Here is a 10967-nt window from a genome sequence, read left to right as displayed (position 1 = left end):
AAAACACACAAAATTACAATAAAAACTCTTTGTTGTTTCCTGTATTAATGCTCAGATCACTCATTATTCTAAATGCTGACATTAATGTTGATCATGTGACCCTCTGATCAAACACACATTTTTGTGGCCCCCACTGTGATAAAAGTTGTGTACCTCTGTACTAGGTTTTCAAAAGCAAAATTAGAAAAAAAAATTTATTCAGGCAAGAATGTCAGATTTTTTTTCTAAATATTTCTGTGGAAAGTTTTGATACAAAGTCTTAGAGATTCAGTATTTTCGTAGAATCGTCAGTTTCTTAATGTTTGTTAGTGCGTTATGTTAAAAAATACTGTTTACACCTATTTACGTATTTATATAGATATTAATTACCGATATATTTCATTTAGCTTTGGGTGTTTTTTATGAGGCCCATGAGTTGGCTCTTCAGACACTACTTTAAACGGCCGCTAGAGGGCAGACTTTATTCACTCAGACAGGAACAAGGGAGAACATAGTTCAACTCCTTTTTCAGCTTGACCTGATTTTAAAACCAACACCATAATTGAACCTTTGACACTCTTTCTTTCCCCTTAAACATCTTATTCATGGTTTCTGTTTGCAGAAATCTGAAAAGAAATATTTCAAATGAATGAAATATCTGGCAAAATGGAGTTCAGAAGAACCTCATTTTTTAGAGTCAGCAGCATATAAAGCAGAGATAGACAACTTTTATCACAGCGGGGACACAAAAATGTGTCACATGATCAACATTTATGTCATTAGAATAATGAGTGATCTGAAGTATTAATACAGGAAAGAACGAAGAGTTTTTATTGTAATTTTGTGTGTTTTTCTGTCATTCTGTGAAAGTTTGTTGTTGTCTTGCTCGTCCTTTGTCCTGTGAAATATGTTTTTGGAGTCATATTGTGTCTTTGTGTGTGTGTCATTTTGTGTTTTTTGGTTGTCATTTTTGTGCATTTCTGTTGTCGTTTTACCTGTTGGTTAGTACTGTGTGTTTGCTGAGTCATTTTTAATGTTTTTCTTGTCTTTTTGTGTACTGTTGTCATTTTTTGTAATTCTGTATATTTTTCTGAGTAATTTTGTGTATTACTGTTCATTTTTGTAGTAGTTTTGTGGGTTTTTGGAGGATTTTCTGTGTTTTTATCTTGTCTTTTACTGTATTTTCCTGTAATATTGTATTTTTAATCTATTCTTGCTCTTGTTTTGTGTATTTTTCTGTCATTTTGTACATTTACTTTGGGGGCCGCACAAAATTAGACTGAGGGCCACATGTGGCCCCCGGGCTGCCAGTTGCCTATGACTGATACATAAGGCAACAAAAGGGAAAACTTTAAAACAGGTCCATTAGGTTTAATTGATTGCGGTTATTTCCCACAGTGACCAACTCTTATTATTGTATGACTGGAAAACTGAAAGCATAAATACTCTTGACACGTCTATTTACTGTGTACTGTATATAATGTCATTTGGCAGCACATCAGAAGAAATAAAAGTAATGCTGTGAAATGCTGGCTTCATTTATTGATTAATGAATAATATTAAATTTGGCAAAAATCTCTAACAGTTTCATTTAGGAAACATTAATAATTCAAGCTGAATTATTTTAAGACTTTTGATTGAAAAGATGATGAATCAATGATGAAATGGGACTTTTATAATCAAAGGGAACATTTCTATTCCTTCAGTCTTTTACCAAAAATGCACTAAATGACCAAAGAAAATGCACATTATGACCCTAATAACACAAATAAAAAAACAAAACAAAATTACAATACATTGCATGACATCCCACAACTCAATATGCACAACTGTAGCATCACATTGCACTCTCAGCACAATCAAAAATAATAACAATCCTGACCCTACCCTGACTCCCTCTCCCCTGTTCCCTCCCCCCTCACTGCCCTCTCTTTTTGTATTCTCCCTTTAATAAAGTGCACAATTATGCAATAAAATACATACACTTACTTAATTGCAATAATAAAACATACATGTAGTGTTGACCTTCGACAGCATGTGCAGAAGAAAATAATATGAACTCCATCGAGAACAATGTATTTAATGAAAAAAATATAACCTTCAACTAAGAAAATCAGAAATTGTGATTAAAGCATTTTTACAAAAAATAAAATAAATAAAATTAAGAATGTACAGTATGAGCACATTCACATTCTCTCATGCTTCCACCTGGTCTTCTTGTTCCGTACACGTTTGGAACGCCGGTCAGAGTTTGTTTCCAAACCTGTGGGTGTCCTGTGGGTGCAGCGTTCTCACTTTGCATGCTCGTCAGTGTTGGGTTTAGGTTTGGGTAGGTGGTCCTATATAAAGTCACAGTCTCAGTGCACGTTAGAAACAACCACACACTCACAATGAAGAGCAGCGTCATCGTCTCACTTTGTCGTCTTCTTCTTCTTCTTCTGACCGTTTTCTTCATCTCTGCAGCATCTGCCTATCGTAGGATGTTCATTTTTAAACATTTTCTTAAGTTTTCTTTCAAATTTCTGAATGCTATCAAGAACAAAAAACTTTTCTTCACAGATGGGAAGGGGAGTTGTTGCTTCAAAACGTATACGACTAAGATCAAACTAAATCAACTAAAAACTTACTACGTACAGCAGAAACCAGCTTGTTTTGTGGACGCAGTCGTGTAAGTAACAACTTTAAATAGTATAATTTTTTTATTGACAATTAATGTAAATGGTTTTCTCTACATGATCTTTAAAAGAAAATCATGATATATATATATTTTTTTTGGTTTTTTACACAGATTTATCACCGTGGCGGGCAAGAAAATCTGCGCTGACCCCAAAAACAACATGACACGGAAAAAGATTGCGTATTTGGACAACATGAACAAAGCCAAACAAAGAAACAGTTAAATTATTATGTTTATATTTTCAAAAGTGTTTATCGTGTGACATTTTCATTAAATAATACCATTCAAAAACTATTAATGTTTCCATTATTTATTGTGTTTGTTGATTGTATTTTTTAAAGTTATTTATTTTTAAATAAAGCACAATCTGCATAAAAGGTATGTTTGTGGGTTTACGTGTAGGTGTTTATGTGTGTGTGTGTGCATCACGAATCATATTTTATTTTTTATTAAATAAATAAATAAATAAATAAATAAATAAATTGTCATAAATTCCAGATGAGAAAGTCAAATCTTCGTATTTTAGCTGCAGACGTTTTCCAGACTGAGATTCTCCTTTAATCAGGACTGGATCAGATTGTGGACTTTATTTGCAGTGCACTTCTGCATTTATTTATTTATTTTTTTTAGAATGACTGGTAATAAATAATAACCAGTGAAACCAAAACATTCGATGAACTATTTTACAGCAGATATTTAAAAATATCTTTGTACTCACCAGCAGTTCTCCATCTGCATTGTTAGCAAGTGTAAAATCTCAAAAGTTAGTCAAAAAATATTCTTAACAAATTTTAGGACTATTTATAATTTGCCAAAAAAAAAAAAAAAGAGAGTTCTGTCAGCGTAGAACTTTTAATGCTGGTATTTCCAATAACCTGGACATCAGTCCATTTCTTTCTGTCATCACTTCACACAGATGACTAGATTTATTAACATAATCAATAATCCTGATACATGTGGTAATCAGTAACTCTGATACATGTAAAGCTACAAGCATGATTGTGGTTTTCTGCCTCCTTGTGTGTGTGTGTGTGTGTGTGTGTGTGTGTGTTGTGTGTGTGTGTGTGTGTGTGGTGTGTGTGTCTACTTTCATCAGAAACATGTTTTTGTTTCTAGCTTGTTCCGTTCTTCCATAATCAGCTGTTGAATAGAAGTGAAAAAAGTCAGTGACTGAGGCTAAATTTTTATTTTTTATTATTATTATTATTTTGCTTTAGTGTCATCTCAACATTGGTTTCCTTCTATAAAACAACAAAACAACACTGAGACCAGGCTTTTGATGGTGAAATGATGATTATTTTGATATCTGGGTCAGAGTTGAATGGTTTTTCTTACTGTGTTTTGTCTCCCCCTCCCCTCAGTCCCCCCTCCTCTGTGACATGCCGAGTCGACCCATTTGGCCGGGGTTGTTGATCATTTTCTTTCACGATTCCGACATTCTCAATAGTGGACTTAGGCAGAGATGTTCAGAAAAAAAAGCAGCAGCAGTAGTAGTAAGCCTAAAAAGAAAAGTAAAAGGCTAAAACTTTAACAAAAATGATGCTATATGGTGGCTTTTGGTGCATTATATTAGTGTAACTGTGGCTTTTCTTCTTTCTGTTTTGTCGCACTTTTCTTAGCATGATGTATTTTCTCACCTAGTTTTTGTTTGTATGTTGCATTTACAAGTTGAAATACTTTTAATTCATGATTCATGATGATATTGATCATGAATGTTTATACCAAAAAATACTACATATTTCAAATTTGGTCTGTGAATTATTCTTACCAGTGACTCTTTTCTTTGTTGAGTATTTCTTAAAGTTAATGTTTATTTAATTTAGTTGAATTCAAGTAATGTTGTGAATGTTAAGATTTATTATATTATTGGGAATATTTAGAGAGAATGATTGTTTTCCTTTAGTTACAGCGCCAGATATTAGTTTGGACCAGCAGAGGGCGCTTTTCTCCCTCCTCACGGATGGTGCACATCACGGCTAATCTCTCACCCAAAGGTGCACTACTGCCACCTACAGTACATGGTACCAGTTGGTCACTACATCATAGTACAAGGCTGATATTCATTGGAGAGGTCCTTAACAGTGTCTCCTAGCAACCGCCATTGAAAAAACCCAATTGACGTATATTTACGTCAATGGCATTGGGTGGGCTAGTCTTTGCATCAAAACTACTAAATCACAATGAGTTGTAGTTAAAAGTAAAACAAACATACTAATTATTATATTTATTTTTGTTACTAAGAATGAGAAATAAAGTTCTGTATGTGGCTTGGTGCTTGTCTCATCTCCTGGTTGTCTTGGGGGTGCTCCCCGCGGTGTGTGGGTCCGGGGCGGCCTGCCATGCGGGGTCGGGTGTGTGCATGCTGGGGGGTGCTGGCGTCTCCGCCGGGGTTGGGGCGGGTGTTGCTTGGCGCTCCGGGATGATGCTCTTTGCTGGGGGGCGGCTCTAGCTGTTCCGGTGGTTGAGGTCAGTATCGGCCACTTGGTAGGTCTGTTCTGCTATCTGCGGACTGGTGGGTGGGGGCCTGGGCTGCTGTTCTTGCGTTGGCTGGGGCTGTGCGGTCCTGCTGGACTGTGGCCAGTTCGTGGCTGGGATGGGGGGGGGCACTCCCGCGGGGTCTTGGCCCAGGGGCTCGCCCTTGGAGGTTCTCTGTCCCTCGGGGGTGCTCTTGGGGTCCGGCGGGCCTGGCCGCTTGCTTGGCCGGTCCAGGCAGGGGTTCTTCCAGGGAGGGTGGTGCATGGAGAATGTCTGCTGGTGTCTTGCTGGGTGGCCCCTGCTGGGCGGCGCCCTGGTGAGGCCGGGCTCTGCGGTGTGGCTGGGCCCTTTGGGGGGGGCAAGGGGTGGTCTGGCTAGGGCTGCATCAAGAAAAAACGATTTGGCGCACTCTGGGGTGCTCTGTCGGTGCGCCTGGGGCCGGCGGAGCGACTTGCAGCCGTCCCCTGGTGCCCCTAGGCGGCTATGGGTGTGGATCGTCGTCCCTGGCGGGGGGCTGCTCTCGGTCCTTCTGGTCTGTGGTCCAGTCAACCGCTTGCTCTGGGCCCGCCGGCGGACGTCCGCCGGCGGCCCGTTCATCGCGACTCTGGCCGTCTGCTGGGCGTGGGCCTTGGCTCCGCTGCTGGGGTCTCGGGCGGGGGGCTCTCTGGGCCCTCACCTCGGGGGGTTGGGTGCGGGAGTGTGAGTTGTTTGGGGTGGGGGGGCGGGGATGCTGGCGGGGGGCCTTTGGGTTGGGGGTTGGGGTCAGTGGCGTAATGCGTTGGGTGCTCGGCTCCTTGGGGCTTTCTCGGATGTTTGTGTGGGGGCGGTTGGTAGCTGCTTCTTGGCCTGGGATCTCGGGGGTATCTGGGGGCTGCTTGGCCATGGGGGTGGCTCTTTCTGCTGGCCTGGCTACATCTGCCTGTCCAGGGCGGTTCCTGGGTTTGCAGTAGCAGTTTTTTTGCACATACACTGGTCTACTATGCACTGACATGTCTTAGACTGTGGGATAAAACTCATACTGGGCTTAACTTTAGACACATTGATCCTAAATACCTGTTTTATGTATTACCACTCACTCCTTCCCCCTGTCCACACCCACTATTATAGCTAAGCTTCACACTTGTCACTATACTGGCTTGATTACAAAACACAATAAGCACAATATGTTCTACTACAACTTCACATCTCACTGTAAAACAATCTATTCTTCCCACCCTTTCTATTTCCTACCTTGAGTCTCTGCTCCCTGTTCCCCTCCCCCTCCACCTAGGTGTAACACTGCTCTCCCTTTTTATATCCTCCCTATAATAAAATGTTTCTTACCCTTCCTTAGTGAGGGCTGGTGATGGTCACAATTAAGCAATAAAATAAATAAAACATGCATTGCTGTCTCATAATTATTGCACTTTGACCTTTGACAGCATGTGCAGACAAGTGGAAAAAAAAAAAAAAAAAAGTTCCGTGTTGGGTTCTGTTGTTTGAACTTTGTCTAAACCTCTAACTTTAAGACGTGAGTATCAGTTTTAAAAGGTGAACATATTTAAATAATCTTGTTTAACATGAAGCTGACAGAGAAGTTATTACCATTAAAACTGATGATGTCATCATGGGTTTTTCCACCACTGTAGCTGAGTAAGCTGTGGTGTATAAATTAGATTTGTCAGTTAAATCATAATGAAACAAACTGTCTGTCACCTTCACCAGGGGCGGAGCACCACATTGTTGCTGGGCTCCTCCTGTACGTTATGTACACTTTTTTTTTCTCCCAGAAACTACAAGTATTTTTGCATTATTATATAAACTTTCTTTTTTCTTCACAATAACCCAGAGGTTCCCAACCGTCGTGATCCCATTTTAATAATCACAATTGTCCAACGACCCTAGAGACAATTTGTTCTCTAGAATGAGTTTTTGAATTGAAATGAAAAATAATAATTGAAAAAAATGTAGAAACTTAACAATTTAATTATTTTTTACCAGTATTTTTTTTTTTTTGGGGGGGGTATAACTAACACACACACACACACAGAGCAAATGTCTACAAAAGTTCAAAAATAAATAAATAAATATATATATATATATATATACAGTATATATACTGAGGGATGCCGTCAAGCTGAAGAAGGAGTCCTACCGGGCCTTTTTTGGCCTGTGGGACTCCGGAGGCAGCAGACAGGTACGACGGGCCAAAGCGGAGTGCAGCCACGGCGGTCGCCGAGGCAAAAGCCCGGACATGGGAGGAGTTTGGTGAGGCCATGGAGAACGACTTCCGGACGGCTTCGCAGAGATTCTGGACCACTATCCGGCATCTCAGGAGGGGGAAGCAGTGCACCGTCAACACTATGTATGGTGCGGATGGTGCGCTGCTGACCTCGACTCGAGACGTTGTGGATCGGTGGGGGAATACTTCGAAGACCTCCTCAATCCCACCGACACGCCTTCCAATCAGGAAGCAGGGCCCAGGGACCCGAGAGTGGGCTCTCCTATCTCTGGGGTTGAGGTTGCCGAGGTGGTTAAAAAGCTCCTCGGTGGCAGGGCTCCGGGGGTGGATGAGATCCGCCCGGAGTTCCTCAAGGCCCTGGATGTTGTGGGGCTGTCATGGCTGACACGACTCTGCAACATCGCCCGTGGACATCGGGGGACAGTGCCTCTGGATTGGCAGACCGGGGTGGTGGTCCCCCTTTTTAAGAAGGGGTCCGGAGGGTGTGTTCCAATTATAGAGGGATCACACTCCTCAGCCTCCCCGGTAAGGTCTATTCAGGGGTACTGGAGAGGAGGGTCCGCCGGATAGTTGAACCTCGGATCAGGAGGAGCCATGTGATTTTCGTCCTGGCCGTGGAAACTGTGGACCAGCTCTACACCCTCAGCAGGGTCCTTGAGGGGTCATGGGAATTTGCCCAACCAGTCCACATGTGTTTTGTGGACCTGGAAAAGGCATTTGACAGTTGTCCCTCGGGGATTCCTGTGGGGGGTCCTCGGGAGTATGGGGTATCGAACCTCCCTGTATGACCGGAGTCAGAGTCTGGTCCGCATTGCCGGCAGTCAGTCGAAATCGTTTCCGGTGAGGGTTGGACTCCGCCAGGGCTGCCCTTTGTCACCGATTTCTGTTCATAACTTTTATGGACAGAATTTCTAGGCGCAGTCAGGGCGTTGAGGGGGTCCGGTTCGGGGGCCTCAGTATTGCATCACTGCTTTTTGCAGATGATGTGGTCCTGTTGGCTCCAACATACCGTGACCTTAACTCTCACTGGATCGGTTCGCAGCCGAGTGTGAAGCGGCCGGAATGAGAATCAGCACCTCCAAATCCGAGTCCATGGTTCTCGACCGGAAAAAGGTGGAGTGCCTTCTCGGGTTGGAGATGAGGTTCTGCCCCAGGTGGAGGAGTTAAGTACCTCGGGTCTTGTTCACGAGTGAGGGAAGGATGGAGCGAGAGATCGACAGGCGGATTGGTGCGGCGTCTGCAGTGATGCGGAGTCTGCACCGGTCCGTCATTGTAAAAAGGGAGCTCAGCCAAAAAGCGAAGCTCTCGATTTACAGGTCGGTCTACGTTCCAACCCTCACCTATGGTCATGAACTTTGGGTCATGACCGAAAGAACAAGATCACGGGTACAAGCGGCCGAAATGAGTTTCCTCCGTAGGGTGGCTGGGCTCTCCCTTAGAGATAGGGTGAGAAGCTCAGTCATTCGGGAGGGGCTCAAAGTAGAGTCGCTGCTCCTCCGCATCGAGAAGAGCCAGATGAGGTGGCTCGGGCACCTAATTAGGATGCTACCTGAACGCCTCCCTAGTGAGGCGTTCAGGGCACGTCCCTCCGGAAGGAGGCCCCGGGGAAGAACCAGGACACGCTGGAGAGACTATGTCTCTCGGCTGGCCTGGGAACGTCTCGGGGTCCCCCTGGAAGAGCTGGAGGAAGTGGCCAGGGAGAGGGAAGTCTGGGCCTCCCTACTGAGGATGCTGCCTCCGCGACCCGGAAACGGCTAAGCGGGAGAAGATGGATGGATGGATATATACAGTATATATATACTGTATATATACCTGTATTTTATGACTTGTTTTTCCAATTAAGATTTGTCATGCAAAAGGAATATTCCGGCATTTAAATATGCAACAGTGCACAATAGTTTATTTCAAACATAATAATATATTGCCGTAAAAAAAGATGTTTTAAAGCTGATTTCTCTTTTTCTAACCTTCTCTCCCTCTGCTTTCTTTCTTTCTTTCTTTCTTTCTTTTTTTGCGTTTCTTCCCTAATGTTTTATATTATGAACTTGTGTTTTCATGTCTGATGATTGTCTCCTCCTCTGGTGTTTTTTTTTTTTTTTTTTTTTACATGTAATTGGAATTATGATATATTATCTAGTTGCATTTTTCTCTGTATATTTTACTGTATAATATTTCCTGTAATTGGTGTAATTAGTATTATTTTAAGGTGACAATTGAACATTCTGTGCAGGGACTGCAGAGGTAAAATAGTGTTTTGGCTAAATCTGGTGTATTTTCAGTATTGATATTAATGTACACTGTCCCTGTTAAATAAATCAATAAATACATTTGTGGATAGCACTTTAGAACTTTAGCTTGTCTTTCATTTCACCACTTTGGTCATTTCTTAAATCGGTTTCAGTTGTTTTTTAAAGTTTTCTTTAAAAAAAAAAAAAATATATATATATATATATAGTGTGTATTACATTGGTTCCCAAAGTGGGGTACGGGTACCCCCAGGGTTACACTTATTGTAATCGTGGTACGTGAATAGAAATTAAAAACATTGTGACAACATAGGAAATCTAAATGTAAATAGAGCAGCAGTCAGGAGCCTCCACGCATTGACACAAATGACACATTGGCTCCTGTAAGACTGTCCTCTGGACCAGAGGTTCTCAACCTTGGGGTCAGGATTCCATTTGGGGTCATGAGAGACTGAGAGGGGGTCGCCAGATGCCTTCAAGAAACTAGGGATTCTTTTCATAGAATTTGAGCCCATTTTTGCTTATTTTTACCCTTTTTCTGCAACTACACCAAACATACCAAATTTGAACCTATTTTCATCACTTTTTAATGTATTTTTGCTACATTTTTCCCATTTCTGACACTTCTCCATTAAAATTCAATGTCTTTTCTGCATTTTTTTTTCACTTTCCAGACATGTTCAGCACTTATAAACCCTTTCCACCACTTTTCCACCTAATGTCACATATGTTGACATGTTGACCCATTATTGTCACTTTTAACCTCTTTTCACCAGATTTCATGCTTATTTATGCCAATTTAACCACATTCACAGTTTGTCATGCCCATTATTTGCCATAAACTAATTTTTCATACTTTTTAAATTACATTACCCAATCTCTAATGTACCCCTTACATTAGTCATTGATTTTCACTGGAAATGCCCATAAGCTAAATATCTGATCATTCTAAATCAGGAAAAGTTTAGGAACCACTGGTATATTTTATGGCTGCATTGGTCGGCCGGAGGACTGTGAAAGGAAATTAAATATTGCTATATTCTTTACTCGTTAATGTGTCTCCTTTAATAAATAAGAATGAATGTGAAATCTGAAATGATTGTTTTGTTGTTTCTCTCATGTTTCTTATTGTCCAATAGAAAATGGAATTAAACAGTGTGTTACAGGTACAGTAATATAATATCCTTCAGTTTGGAGCTTTGTTTGTCTGCAGTATCAGCCATGAATTAATATTCCTAATAACTTGTTGGCCTTTCAGCCAGCAAGTGTTTATTAATTATGAATGTGTTGTAAATGACTTGTGTTTAATCTGAGGTTGTGTTGAGTCGGAGGAAGTGATGATGTGAGATTGCAACTTTCCCCTACGGTG

Source organism: Gouania willdenowi, chromosome 17 (assembly GCF_900634775.1).
Source record: "Gouania willdenowi chromosome 17, fGouWil2.1, whole genome shotgun sequence".
In the NCBI taxonomy this organism is placed as follows: domain Eukaryota; kingdom Metazoa; phylum Chordata; class Actinopteri; order Blenniiformes; family Gobiesocidae; genus Gouania; species Gouania willdenowi.
This window is presented reverse-complemented; position numbering follows the sequence as displayed.